The sequence below is a fragment of the Vulpes vulpes genome, chromosome 14, assembly GCF_048418805.1.
Source record: "Vulpes vulpes isolate BD-2025 chromosome 14, VulVul3, whole genome shotgun sequence".
Lineage (NCBI taxonomy): Eukaryota > Metazoa > Chordata > Mammalia > Carnivora > Canidae > Vulpes > Vulpes vulpes.
In genome coordinates, this window is record NC_132793.1 from 107,561,066 (window position 1) to 107,575,214 (window position 14,149).

The following is a 14,149-nucleotide window of genomic DNA, read 5'->3' on the forward strand; positions in this document are numbered from 1 at the left end:
GCACACTGAACCCATACAATAGCACCTTGTGGGTCACTGTTAATTTCTTTGGAGGCCACCTCTGTCAAAGCCCAAGCAGGACTTCAGTTCTGCTTGAAGCACACAGAGACAGGTGAGGCCGATGGGCTGCCCCAGGAATTCAGGGACTTGCTGCCACTTCTAGAGCAGAGGGACAAAGGGAGATGGTGGCTTTCCTGCAGTTCAGGATCCAGGCTCCCAGCAGGAGCCAGAATCGGGGTGAGCCTGCTGGGCAGGAGCTGGAGGGAAGAGGCACAGACTCTGCTGGAGACAGGAAACAAAGGAGAAATACCCCAGTGTCTCCCTCCCTCCCTCCTGCAGCCCCCACAGAGCTTGCCCCCGCAGAGCCCACTGGGACATGTGATGGCCTGGGTCAGGGGGCCTGTGGGGTCGGGCTCCCATGGCTCAGAGCAGAGCGGAAACAGGGAACAGGTTTGAGGGAAATGAGAATGGCTGTCAGGGCAGGGAATATATTTTCAAGTCTATTCTCATCACATCAAGAGGAGGACCTTGAGGCAGACACAGAGGGCATTCCTGTCATTCCCACTGCCCAGGTGGGGAGAGCGAAGCTCCGAAAGGCCTGGGATAAGCCACCAGAAAGAAAGGGCTCTGCAGGGCGAGGGAGGCGGGAGGCCAAGGAGGCCATGCTCACCTCCCACCTCCTGGCAGTGGCCTCACTGGGCTCGAGAGGTGGGCACTGAGGGGGGCTCTTGACAGGATGAGCACCAGGTGTTATGCTATATGTTGGCAAATAGAACTCCAATAAAAAAATATACGAGAGAGAGAGAGAGAGAGAGAGGGAGAGAGGTAGTTCTATGAGATTCCACCTCCTTGCCTGATGGGGTGTGTGCCAGGATCTGGGGTTCAGGGGCAGACTCAGGAGGGAGCTGCCTGGGCGAGGAGGGAGCCGAGGTGCCTTTCCAAACCACCACCTCTGGTGTGGCAGCTGCTGTCACTGCTTCGGGGACTGAGAAATTACATCTCTCTCTCTAAACATTCCTTTTTTTTTTTTTTCTTTCTTTCTTTTTTAATTGCCATGACTGGAATAATCCCAGTTTATCTTCTCTTTTACCCTTGACGGTGAATTTAATTTAATAGGCTGTAGCTGCCCTGCCTCTGATCTTTAAATGCTGTGTTTATTTGCCTTATTAGCATGGATGCGATGTTTGAAGAAAGTGCACAGATGTCTTGCAATGTGGGGCTTCAACCAGCGGCCGGATTGTCGAGTGGCCTTGCCATGTCCACGGCCCCTGACTGAAGCTGATGTGGACAAAGAGGCTTCTATTCCCCTGGGGCTGCAAGAGCCCGCTGTAGTGTGGGAATGACAGGGGAGCCTGAGCCAATGGAAGGAGGCCAAGGCCGTCCCTACTGAATGTTCTGGAGCTCTGTCTGGGAGAGTCCAGCTTGAGGCCCCCAGACAGGACAGGTGTCCCTGCCCTCCCTAGCTGTCCACAACTTGTGTGTGTGTGTGTGTGTATGTGTGTGTGTGTGATGTCCTCCTTCTGACTTCCCCCAGGAGGGCCCCAGCCCTGTCCGTCACTAAGTTGGCAAGACCAGAGGTTGAAATCTGAAGCGCCCTTACTTCATGACACAGTCCAATTCCAGGCCCCTGGAAGCCAGTGGCCTTAAGCAAGGAAACCAGGGAGGAGCTGTGTCCTGTTCAATAAGTATCCTGCCCAGGAAAGGCAGCTTCAGCGTCCTACCACAGGGCCTTTGCACATGCTGTTCTCTTTTCCAGACACCCACATGGACCAACTCCTCAATGCATTCAAGTCCCTGTTCAAATGTCATGTCATTGGGAGGGCATCCTGTGCCCCTCTGAAGTAGCAGCCCCTTATTCTGTGATTCATAGCATGACCTGATGCTATACATTTGTCCTGCTTATTTATCATCTGATTGTCTCCCTATAGCATCAGCTCTCTGGAGTCAGGAGCCCTGGCATCTGGTTACCCCCCAGGAAGGGGTGAAGCCAGAACCAGTGTCCTGCTTTCCTGGTGGCCCTGGAGAGAGGACCACACATTGTCCTAGATCTTTCCATCATGGGACGTGTACTCTGGAGATGACCTCGGGAGAAAGGGAGCGGGAAAGGTAGAAGGAGTGAATGAAGGAGAGAATGGCTCACACAGAAAACCAGAGACATGTGGAGAGAGAGAGACAGACAGATCCAGAGACACAAGGACAGAGCTGTCCCGTGGAAGAACTCTCAGAGACATAGAGAGATGGAGAAAGAATGCACACAGATACCAACACAGAGAGAGACAGAGACAGAATTGGAGGTGCATCAAGAGGCCAGAGATCCAACACAGAGAGAGACAGGGAGCTGGACCTGGGTGCCAGGGTCTGCAGACACTGGTTGGGGACGCCCGCCGAGGCCGCTGGGGGCTGAGCAGCACCCGGAACAGCCCGTTTCTTCACGTTGCTAAAAAATTGAGGACTTCTCCTTCATCTCGTCTGGAATTCTAGCATCAGCTGTCTGCCGCTCCCCCAGATGCTCAGACGCAGGAAATTCAGACAGGCTTGGGCCTGGCCCTCTTCCAGCTAAGAATCTGTCCTCAGGAAAAGACTCTCCTCCATGGGGAAGGAAACAGAACTGACATCACCCTGGGGCCTGAATCGTGCACATCCATCTCTGGCAGGTCCTTGCAAGGTGGTGTGTTGTTGTTGAAGATACACAGTGTCCTCCCGTGTGGGCAGCACTGTGGGCATGGCGGATTCATTTGCACGCTTCCTGTGAAGAACAGCACAATGACATCCTGGTGTTCTTAAAATAGAAGTTGAGTCACATGCTGGAATCAACCCAGTAATGGGCCCTGGGATCCAGGAGACATAATGATGGTATAAACAGGCAGCACGGTTACTGGGAGAGCATTTTAAAGGCTCAGTCAGTCATTCATCAAACATCTCCTAGGCTCCTGGTGGTGGAGCCTCCACAAAGCCTCTCCATGTACCCCCTCTCAGAGCCCAGCCCAGGGCCGGGCACGCAGCAGGTGCCCAAGAACATGTGAGTTGGATGGATGGAAGGAAAGAAGGAAGGATGGATGAATGGATGGATGGAAGGATGGATGGATGGATGGCCAGCCAGGCAGGTGGTGGATGGAAGAAGGGTTGGATGGTCAGAGGGAAGCAGATGGGGAGTGTCAACCAGAAACAAGCCCAGAATACCATGAGGCACCACTCACTGGTCTATAGGGAGGACCCACAGGATCGCCCCCACTCCCAGAACTCAGCTCCCCCAGACTCCATCTATACCGACACCTCCTACTTGCCCCCTAGCTTTCCAAGGGCAGGAAAGACATCCCCTCCTCCTACCCCTGCCCCTCCCAGACCCCCTCCCATGGAGGAGTAGGCTCCTTCCCCTACTGATGGGCCCTCACACAGGTGTGGCTTTCCTGGGGGCCCCACTGGACCCCACATCTCTGTAAGGACAGAACCCCAGCTCGGGGGGAGCTTTTCTTCCAATATTAGAACCTGTTCTGTAGGCACTGCCCCTCAGTGGCCGTGGGCCTCGGCTGAGCCACTTCATGTGCCAGAGCCTCAAATTCTTCCTTTTCCTTCGTGGATTCTTGGGCCCCCCTGTGGGCTGCGGGTGAGGTGAGAGGGTGTGGGGAGAGCCTGTGGCACCGTTCCTGGACCAAGCAGATCATCTGAGGACCAGAACCTGCTTTCTCTGCAGGTGGGTGGGGCGAGGTCGTGGGTTACAGGTGGGTCCTGGGCAAGTGGGTCCACTTGCCTCCTCACTTATTTGCTGTGGGATTCTGAGCAAGTCACTGAACCTCTCTGGACCTTGGCTTCCTGGGGTCTGCAATGGGACCCCGGGTTCTCAGTGTGAGAGCACTTGGAGAAGTGGGGCCTGTAATACAGATGCAAATTGCCTGACTTCTAAAAATGTTTTTGCTGGATGCGTGGGGATTCCAGCCACCACTTCCTGGCAGTGTCTGGCAGGAGCCCCCCTGCCCCAGCTCGCTGAGATGGCACCGCTGGCAGAAACACCCCCAGAAGGGGGACCATGGCTTCGGCTGGATTCTAGGAGTGATGTATGCACAAGGGGTCACAGTCCCCCTTCCTGTGGCCTGGAGGTTAAGAATCCACTTGCAGTGTAGCCAAATGTCCTGGCGCTGGTTCCAGGCAGGGACAGGCACATTGTCCATCTGACACTGTGATGGGTCCTGCCTGTGGGGTGAGAGTCCCCGGCCCCCAGACACCCTCACATGCTCCCGAGGAGGCACCCTGACCCAGTGCCTGACCCAGTACCCCCTCCCTGCCTCTCCTAGCTCCTTGGACCTGTGGTCACAACGGTCAGTCCCGCGTGCTTGCTGAATGATGCATCTTCTCTGAGAAGGGCCAGACTCATAATTCTCGTGCTTAAAGGCATCTTGTTGCTGTTGAACTCTCTGGGAATCTTAAGAATTGGGAGAGATATGTTCTGCCGATTTCCACCTGTTTTGGTTTTCTTGCCTGAAGAGCAGTGACGATGGGGTGCCCGTGGGAGGAGGCGGAGTGATGGGGCCCGTGTGAAGAGACCACATCGGCAAGGGAGGGACGGTGCGGGCTGCTCCTCGCCACACTTCTACTGTTGTTTGCACCATTATGGAAATTGGGCATCATTCACCACTTCAGCAAACTTCCACCGACTGCTCAGGCTGGGAGCTGGGGATGTGGAGGTGAGGGTCATGCCTTGCAGCTTCCATGGTGCTGCAGGGGCTCGGGGCAGCCCAAGCTGGGCTGCACCATGGGCTCTTGACTAGTGGGACTCAGGTTAATGCACAGGGCGTCGGGGGAGGAGGACTTTCAGCAGGGGTGAGTGGGGGAGGGGGCAGGCCCAGGCAGGCATCCCTTGGGGAGGATGAAACATGACCCTGGCTCACACTTACCACAAAACTACAGGAGATCCTCAGCAGTGGGGTCTTCAGGACAGGGATGAGTAGCTTCTCAGGGGGGAGGGTAACCAGACACCAGTACTCTGCTCCCAGGAGCTGGTGCTCTAGACAGGAAGTGAATTAACAAAGCTCGTGTATAACGTCAGGTAGCAATGTGTGCTATGGATAAAAGTCAAGCAGGCAACAGGGCAGAGCTATGGGAAAGTGGCCCGGGATGCTGTCCTCAGGGACAGTTGAACAAGGCCTGGAACACAGCAGGGAGTCCATTGCTGTGTGTGTCTGGGAAGGGGAACAGCATGTACAAAGGCCCAGGGCGGACTGCACACCCAGGCGGCATTTCGTAGGCCATGGGGACAGTGCTTTACTCTTCAGGCAATGACACATGACAACACATATGGGTACCACCAACCAGGGCAGCTCACCTGAGCCTTAGTGTCCAGGGTTTTTGTTGAGGTTGTTGGTCATGTGTCCCCTGTGGCTGACTTTGTCTCCTGCCCCTCCGGAAGTAGAGTGATCCCAGCTGACCCAAGACCCCTACCAGGAATCACATCGTCTGCATGGACTGGCTGGCTGGCTGGGGGCACAGGGAGCAGAGGCGCTCTTACCAGGTGGGACCTGCCAAGGGCTTAGAGGTGACCTTCCAGATGCCAATCTGGGGCTTAGCCTTTCTTTGGAGCGTGCAGAGTTCAGACAAGCCAGACCTTCTGAGCTGACCTCTTACTGCACAGTCACCAACACTTTGTGTTTTCAGGAGGAGGAGGAGGAGGAGAAGGAGGAGGAGAAGGAGGAGGAGGAGAAGGAGGAGGAGGATGGGGAGGGAGGTACTTGCTGTATTCTGGGCCAGCCACTGTGCTGGGAGGTTCATGGCTATCATTTCATTTAACTCTTGTGATGACCGTCGATGGAAGGCATATCCCCATTGTACAGAAGGGACACATGTGGTCAATAAATTGAGTCACCAGCTCAAGGTCACACAGGCCCCTCCACCTGAGGGTGACATGGGCCATGGCTGCAGGCCACTGTCTTTGGAGTAATGCTTTAAGCACATGGGTGTCTCTTGTAGGAGACTGGCTGGGAGAAGTTGTGGCCCTTGCTGGGCCCAGGAAGGGCTCTGGAGGGGGTCCGACAACTCTTCAGGGTCCTCTGTGCACCCTGGGAGAGCCACAGCCCCCAGCGCACACTTCCCTGGGTGCCTAGGGCAGCGGCTGGACGAGGTTGACCAGGTGGCCCTGGAGCTGCCTCCTCTGTCTGCTGAGAGGAGGGTACGTGGCTCTCTGTCCTGCTGGTTCCCCACAGGCTGCAGGCAGATGCTGCCGCCGCCGCCGCCGCTGCACATGGCCTCTGCTCCGTGTAGACAGGAGCCTTTACCCATTGTTTGTCTTCAGTCTCCAGAAACGTTCACCTGATGGATTTCAAAGATGTCTTTGGCATTGGCTTGGCTTGAGGAACTTGGTTGTTTCACCTCCTTGACGGTGGGCTGGAGTGAGCAGGGATTGTGACCTCTGCCCTCCAGCTGCCCACCTAGGACTGCCCGGAGTCTCCTGGACTCAGGAGCTCTGCTCGGAGCCGGGAGACCTCAGTCAAGGTCATACCCTGGGCCACTCAGCTGCTGTGTGACTTTGAGCCCGTGGCTGCCCTTCTCTGGGCCTGTGTCCTGTTCACAGAAGGGGTGTGGAGGAGGCCTGAAGGAATCTGCCCTGTGTGGCTCTCACAGTGGGGTCTGGGGCTGAGAGCTCACGCAGGGCTGCGGCAGGCTCTGGGTGAGGTCGGGCAGGTGGACATTTGTGCGCTCTTACGGCGGCCTTCCCTGGTCCCTGCTCCGTCTGGGGCTCAAGCTTGGGGCTGGCCAGAGAGCTGGTCCGACACAGTCCCGGCCCTTGAGGGGCTCTCAGGGGGGTCCCTCGCGGTGGAACAGGTGTCCCAGGGAGCGGTGGGCGTGCAGAAGAGGAGCAGAGGTGGCGTGGCGGGCTGAGGGGGTCTCCCAGCAGGCCATGTGCCTCCTGTCATCTCCACCTTCCCAGGCTCCTCCTGTGCAGAAGGGTGGACGACCACATCCCTCCCTGTGTGCTCTCCTGGGCCTGCCCATTGGCCCACTGTTGTTGGGGACTCTGCATTTATTCCAAAGGTGTTGGGGACCCCCTGGGGTGGTTCACAGGGCAGTTGCATGATTTGAGAGAAGAGGAACCTAGTAGAGGGACACAGAGATGGAAAATTCTTGATTCCCAGGAAGACTTGATCTTCTCTGGGTGGTCCCGGCTCCCTCTGAACCCTGACCCACTGCCGGAGTTGTGGGTGCAGGTTGAAGACGGCTCTCCCCTCACCTTGTCCTGTCTGGGGAGTGGCTGCTGGCAAGCAGTGGGGACCGCATGCCATGGGGCAGAGCTACCACCCAGGCTGGAGGCCAGGCTGCCCCTGCCACGCTCAGCTCCCACACCGTCCACACATTTACTGCCCTGCGCCTCAGTCTCCTGCTCTGGAAACATGGTACATGCTACATGTTGGGGGGATCAAGGGTTTAGTACATCGTGCTCAGCACTTGGTTAGTATGACATCTGGGGGAATAACAATGTTGTGCTATTGTCACCAGTCCTGTTATTGTCACCTGATATCACAGACAAATTAGGTCTCAGAGATACGAACTCTCAGAGATCGTCCAAGGTCCAAAACCAGGAAAGGTCGGATCTCTTAACTTCAGCTCAGAGGCCATGTCTTTAGGGACACAGTTTGGGAACGGAAATCGGTAGGCTTTCAGCTTAACTATTCCATTGTGTCATTGAATCAGCCTTTGTTTATATTCCAGGAACTTTTTGCCATAAAAAAAATTTTTTTTTCAATCAGATATCCCCACTTTCATGACTTAAAAAGTTATTTGATATTTACCGAGATAGTTGTGTTGTGTCTTATTTCTTACCCCGTTTCTGTACTTTGTATTAAAATATTCCTTGTAACATTTAAAAATAGAATTCCCTTCCAGATTGCCTGGATCTTGTCTGCTAATGCCTCTGTGCACTTATTCTTCTTTAAAAAGCTTAATCTATCATTTGGGCTGCCTTTGGCAGGAACCAAATGTAGTCAAGAGTCATTCAGAAAATCAATTTAGAGCGTCAGATTCTCTAATCTGACAAATTGGCATATAAAAGTGTTATCATTTTGTGCCAGGACCCCCTCAAGAATAAATGAGGACCCTCGTTTTTAAGATATCAAATTGTAAGATTTTCTCAGATCTAAAAACACATTTTTTTTTAAACAGCACACAAACGCTTAGCGCTTCACAGAAGAGCCCCGCTCCTGGGACATCACTCCAGGGAATAATCCAGGATGTGTTGAAATAATGAAGATGTTGTTTATGACGGGCAGAGGGGCTCTGAATAGCAATATATGGGAAAAAATGAATTTCCAAAGCGCATAGCGCGTAAGAGGCACCCAGTGTTTGTAGAAATGCCTGACATAGTTCAGCCTAACGAATGGCCCATCAGCAATGCCACGTGGCCTGGATGGAATGTCACACAGCCGACAGGAAATGCCGACCATCGTAAATGCAGAATGGGATTTTGTGTACAGGCTGTCACTGCCGCCCTATGAATGTGATCACATTTGGACAAAGGCTGGACGGACGAGTGTAGAGGATGGTGGGGCCCAGTCGATGGCTGAAGCAGAAGCTTCTTTTCTTGCTACTGTTGTAGACACTTCCTGTTATTTTCCTCCAATTATCTTTAAATGATTCCAAGAAGAGTGGAGGATGAGTTGGCATATCAAGAAGGAAATTTCATTGTAAGTGGATTGGTAAACTTCTGGAATTTTCCTAGGTAGCCTAAGCTGGCGCAGCCCCCAGAGCCATGCCCAGACCCACTGACTTTGCAGCTCACAACCCCACCCACCCCACCTCTCAGGGGCCTGCTCTCCCAGGCCCTGCCGATCTTCCTCCAAGATGAGGCAGCTGCCGGGTTGGACAGCTTTTCAGAGCCGCATTATCTGGTCTGCAGCAAGTCTTTTCATGTTATTATTTGTCTTTTTTCTATTTGGATGTTTTCTATTTGAAATGACATTTCTGAGCTTCAGAGAGGCTTGGCATTCTCCCAAATTGGAGATTGTATGCACCCCTGTGCTTCACCCTGGGCCCTGGCAGACAGAGGTCAGCCGTGGGCAGGGCCTGGTCCTGGCCAGCGACTATCCTGTCCTGTTCCTAGGAGGTGCTTGTGTGTCATTCCCAACAAAAATCTAGAGTGCCCCACGCCGCCTCCCCCAACCCTCCACACTCTCACTGTGTCAGGAGCATCAGAGATGGTGGGCATATGAACCCGCCCAGGCATAAACCCAGCCAGGCCCCTCCAGTTCCCCCATCAGATACAAGTTCCTCAATTAACCTAGAAGACACAGCAATGTCCTGTCTGGTCCCCGGGTCGCTTCTCAGGGAGCCACATCTAGTATCATTAGTTATGGCAGTGGCCTGTCGCCTGCAGCCTCTGGGGCGATTGGCACTTCCCCTTCCTACACCTGCTGCTGCTAATGGCCCCGCCCTGCTCCCAGCCTGCAGCCTGGGCTAAGGGTGGCTTGGCCACCTGCCTTGGCCTCTGGAAGTGGGCCCAGCTGAGGGCTTGCTGAGCGGTTGTAAAAGCAAGAACATCTATGGGAGGTTGACAGGGCCTTGTATGCCAAGGTGAGCAGCAGGCAGCCCTGCCCCTGCCAGGTGAGCCCTTCCTGTGGGGCACTTCTAGGGACACAGGTCTCCTTTAGTCCCAATGGTTATAAACCAGTTCTAAAGACTCCCCCACCCTCCCCAGTTGGGAAGAGAGCTGCTACAAAGGTCCTACCTTGTGCCATGTTAAAACCTCCAGAAATAAAACCAGCCAGAGCCATGGTGTCCCATGTCCCCTTGGTTTCCCAGAGCTGGAAGCCAGTAGAAGGTGCACAGGTAGTTGACCTGGAGTCACATTGAGCCAGCTTTGTCCTTGATGGGCAAATGAGCAAATGACCACCTGTTCGACTCTCAGTTTCCTTGTTTGCCCTGAGTGGCTGGTGGAAGAAGAGTAGAGGAGGGGAGCCACCACGTGTCTTCACCTGGGGGCATGAGCTGCCCGGCTGTGACTGAGGCTGCCTTGTGTTACTTTGTCTCCTCGGGACACCGCTGTCTGAGGCCTGGACCTTAGGCCTGTATTCCTTCTGTGCTGCTGCACCGAGTACCCAGCTCCCCTGACCAGCACTCAGGACTGATGGCCAGGGGGCTCTTCCTGAAACACCTGCTCTCTGTAGCCCAATACCCTGTTCCTCTTCCTTCCCCTTTCAGTGCCCATCCCCCTACCCCTTGATTCTCTGTGAGGCCTCCCAGACCCCCCAGGCACCCTTACGCACTTCTCCAGGCTTCCCTGAGAGCATATCCACCTACCTTCCAGAGCTCTGTGCAGGCTTCTAGCACCTTCTCTGGGCTCCATGGGAGCCCCTAGCATGCCAGACTCTGAGATCTCATAGAAGTTGCTCTAGGCCCCAGAAGCTCATCTTTGGGCTGCATCTCTGTGGTCCTTCAGCCCCATATGCTGGGTTTGTGCCCTCAAAGGCAGCACCCTGTCCTGCTCCACAAAGATGTGGCAGGGGCATCGTTCACTCAGAGTGGACATGGGCACAGCCCAGAACAGGATCCTGGAGGCCTCTGCCCCCAGAGGAGTAGGGATTAACCCCTTTGCTGTTGGTCTGTGAAGAGGTCTTGAGAGGGTTGGCATGCAAGAGGAGGGGCCCGGGCGGCAGGGGGCTGCTCCTGGAGTCGAGGGGAGGGATACTAACTGGTGTGGAATCATTCCAAGATCTGAGCAACTAGTACAGACCAGCAGGCACCACCAGCTGCAGTCCCTGCCCATCCTCATCTGCATGCTGAGCCTAGCACAGAGACTGCGTGGAACAGGTGCTCAGGAAATGTTGGTTGAAAGGACCTCTCAAACGGTGAACATTCACTTATTGTTTTTTAAGATTTTATTTATTTATTTGAGAGAGAGAGAGCGAGCACGAGGGGAGGGGCAGAGGGAGAGGAAGAAGCCAACTCCCCACTGAGCAGGGAGCCCAACATGGTCCTCGATCCCAGGACCCCAAAATCATGACCTGAGCGGAAGGCAGATGCGTCACCCACTGAGCCCCCCAGGTGCCCCTGAGAGCATTCACTTATATCAGGTATTTCTAAGGGTAACACAGGGATTCATTGGGAAGGATGTGATCGTCATTATGGAGTGATGAATCCAGGTGGCCAGGAGCCAACTTGAGCCGAAGCGTGCAAGTTGTCTTGCAGGGTAATCTGCTCCCAGGCCACACCCCGACTCCCATCCCTACGGTGTTGGGAGAGCTGCTGCCAGAGAGACTGGGGCAGTTCTGCAACCTTGCCTGGCCCAACTTCATTCTGGAGAGATCTGCCAGCGAGCATCACGCCGCCTGACACCTGTGGGTGCAGAGGCTCAGCAATCCCAGGGCAGGGCGGCTGGGACCCACATGTGGAAGGGCTGGCTGGGAGACTGGGCCTGTGGGACAGGCTCGGGGTGGGGGTGTGTGATCTGGCACCATGTGGCCATAGGGACACCAGCCCTCCAGGCCTGCTGGGAACACAGCCAGGTGGATGTCAAATGGGCTTGAGGTGAAAGTGCTGTGAAAGCCAGAGATGATAGTGGCTCAGACCCCTGACTGGGACGGGCTGCGGTCCACACCCAAGGGCTGACCATTAGCGGGTGCCACCCTCCAGGCTCTGCCAGGGAAATGGAGGCAGAAAGTCCAGCCGCGTGGTGGTGGGGTGCTGCACCACGTGAACACCTCCACGGACATCGCTGCAGCGCTTAGGGACAGCCTGGGTTCTGTAGTTGCCGTGTCATTGAGTACCAAGAAGGCACTCCGTACTCCCTGAGCCTCGGTCTCCTCATCTGTAAAATGGGAAGGTATGCTCCTGTTTGGACATGGTTTTCCTGTGTCAACGAGTCTGTGTGTCTGTCAGGCATGGCATCCAGTGTGTGATAAGCATGTGGTTTCACTAACTGCCCCCTCCCCTCTCACTCAGAGGGGCCCACTCTTTGGATCCTGCCCAACAGCTGTGGCGGACTCACCAGGTGCCTCCCCTCCCCACCACCCTCTGCACCCCGGGGACAGTGCTGCCCCCCTTCTCTCCTGCCAATCCTGAGTCGGCGTATTCACAGACAGGGCAGGAGGCACCCCCAGTCGTGGGTCCCATGAGTCGTCAGTGCCTGAGAACCAGAACGGCCCCTGTGTGAAGGCGGCTCAGCGTCCGTTCCTCCTCATCGCACGTCATAGACACTGTGCACGGCTGGAATCCCACCAAAGCTCAGAGCTGCTGCCGGCTCGTGCCTCTAACCCGTCACCTTGTCTGCGGGGAGAGCCCATGGTGGGCGCCCAGATCCCCGTACAGCTCTGGACAAGTTCCTTTCCTAGCCGGGCCTCAGTTTCTCTGTGTATCAAGTGCAGATGGTAATTCTGACCCTGTGGACTGGCTTACAGGGCTCTCCTCAAGATTCCCTGCAAACTGTCAGGTGCAGAGCCAGTACTGCTCCTCAGCGTCTATGCAGCCGTGCCAGCTGTGCCGCAGCCCAGGGTGGGTGGTGGTTTGTTGAGGCCAAAGATCTGGAGGAGCACCTGTGTGGCTCAGTGGTTGAGCGTCTGCCTTCGGCTCAGGGCATGATCCTGGGGTCCTGGGATCAAGTCCTGCATCAGTTTCCCTGCGGGAAGCCTGATTCTCCCTCTGCCCGTGTCTCTGCCTTTCTCTCTGTGTCTCTAATGAATAAGTAAATAAATCTTTAACAACAGCAACAACACACACACAAAAAAAAAAGAAGAAGAAGAAAAGACCCAGAGACAGCAATTGAGACGTAGGTTTATTGGGGGAACTGATGTACAGGGGGAGTCCAGAGCATCCGCTGCTGGGATCAACGTGCCGCAAGTTTTTATATCAGAGCAACTTCATCTAGCAGCCATGAGTGGCCTTTCCCTCTGTGCACCTCCAGCATTTCCAGGGACTTTAAGGCCTGACCCCTGGACACTCTTCGTTATAAGGGAGATGCTCTGGGTTGGCACCCCCAGAGCGCCTGACACTGAGCACTGCACAACACACATTTCACTGCACATCCCACTTGATGGGAGGACAGGATCTCTGCATTCTCATGACAGTGGCTAACGGGGGCATTCAGGGTGTCCAGCGCCTGCCACATGGTGCCACCCTCGTTGGAGCGCACGGGTGTGTCCAGAGAAAGGGCCACATAGAAGGGCTGTGACAGCTCCCTGCGGGCGGTGCAGAAATGTTGGATATTCACCTGCCATCACCACGAGCACACCTGTGCTCTCAGCTCACGCAGGTGTGTGGCATCTGTGTCATCAGCCCCGTTTACAGATAAGGAAGCTGCACCTCACAGAGGTGGTGCTGTGACCCTTCCAGACTGTGCAGGTGGGCGCTGCCTTTCACACCTGCGGTGGGTTTCCAAGCCAGCGGGGGGAGTTGGCTGGGGGGCGGTGGGTGCTCATCCGGCATGGCAGGGAGGGGCGGGAGCTGAACATATGTCCCTGCCAATGAAATAATTACAGAGTATGAAAATGGCTCAATTAAATCATTTTTTAAAAAGCGAATATGTACAAACACTCAGCAATTAGGCAGCCGATTTGTGGAGAGCGACTTTCCAGCGGTGCCTGCCTTCTCTGTTTCTATGTGCCCAGGTTTAGAGTCTGGTTTTTTATTTTTAATTTGAATAAATGCAGATTGGAATAATCACTGTCTGCATTCCCTGAGGCACTTAGGGAGCACTTGGAGGTGGTAGGGGTGCTGAGCGCTGGGTAGGGACCTCCCCCCGGGTGAGGGCCTAGCATGGAGAGGCTTAGGGGTCCCTGGGGCAGCTAGGAAGGGCCTGTGGGGCTAGAGCCCCTGGGTGCTGGTGCCACTGCTCAGATATGATAGCGCCCCATCCGCACATTTTTGACAGGAAACTCCCATGGTTCAGAGAGGGAAAGCTCCTCACCTGAGGTCACACAGCCTCCAGGTCTGACACCAGAGCACGTCCATAGAAATCCAAATAAGCATTTGTTGAGTGCTACCTGGGTGCCTGGCCTGTGGATTCTTGCATGATCCTGGTGACTGTCGTCCTCACTGCATGATCTGGACAGACTTCAGGAGGAGGCAGGGTGAGTTTCAGGGTTGGTCTGAGGTCCTGGGTTCTGACCTGTCCCCACTGACCAGCTGAGCACTCAGGCGAGTCAGACTCTTTCCCTGGACTTATGCACGGTGATAG

At 55.0% G+C, this 14,149-nt stretch overlaps 1 protein-coding gene across 5 annotated transcripts in view; it reads left to right on the forward strand.

The window, feature by feature from the left end:
* The window catches only part of SORCS2 (sortilin related VPS10 domain containing receptor 2), a 458,191-nt gene that overhangs the window by 256,315 nt on the left and 187,727 nt on the right, over nt 1-14,149 (forward strand). The window lies entirely within an intron of this gene.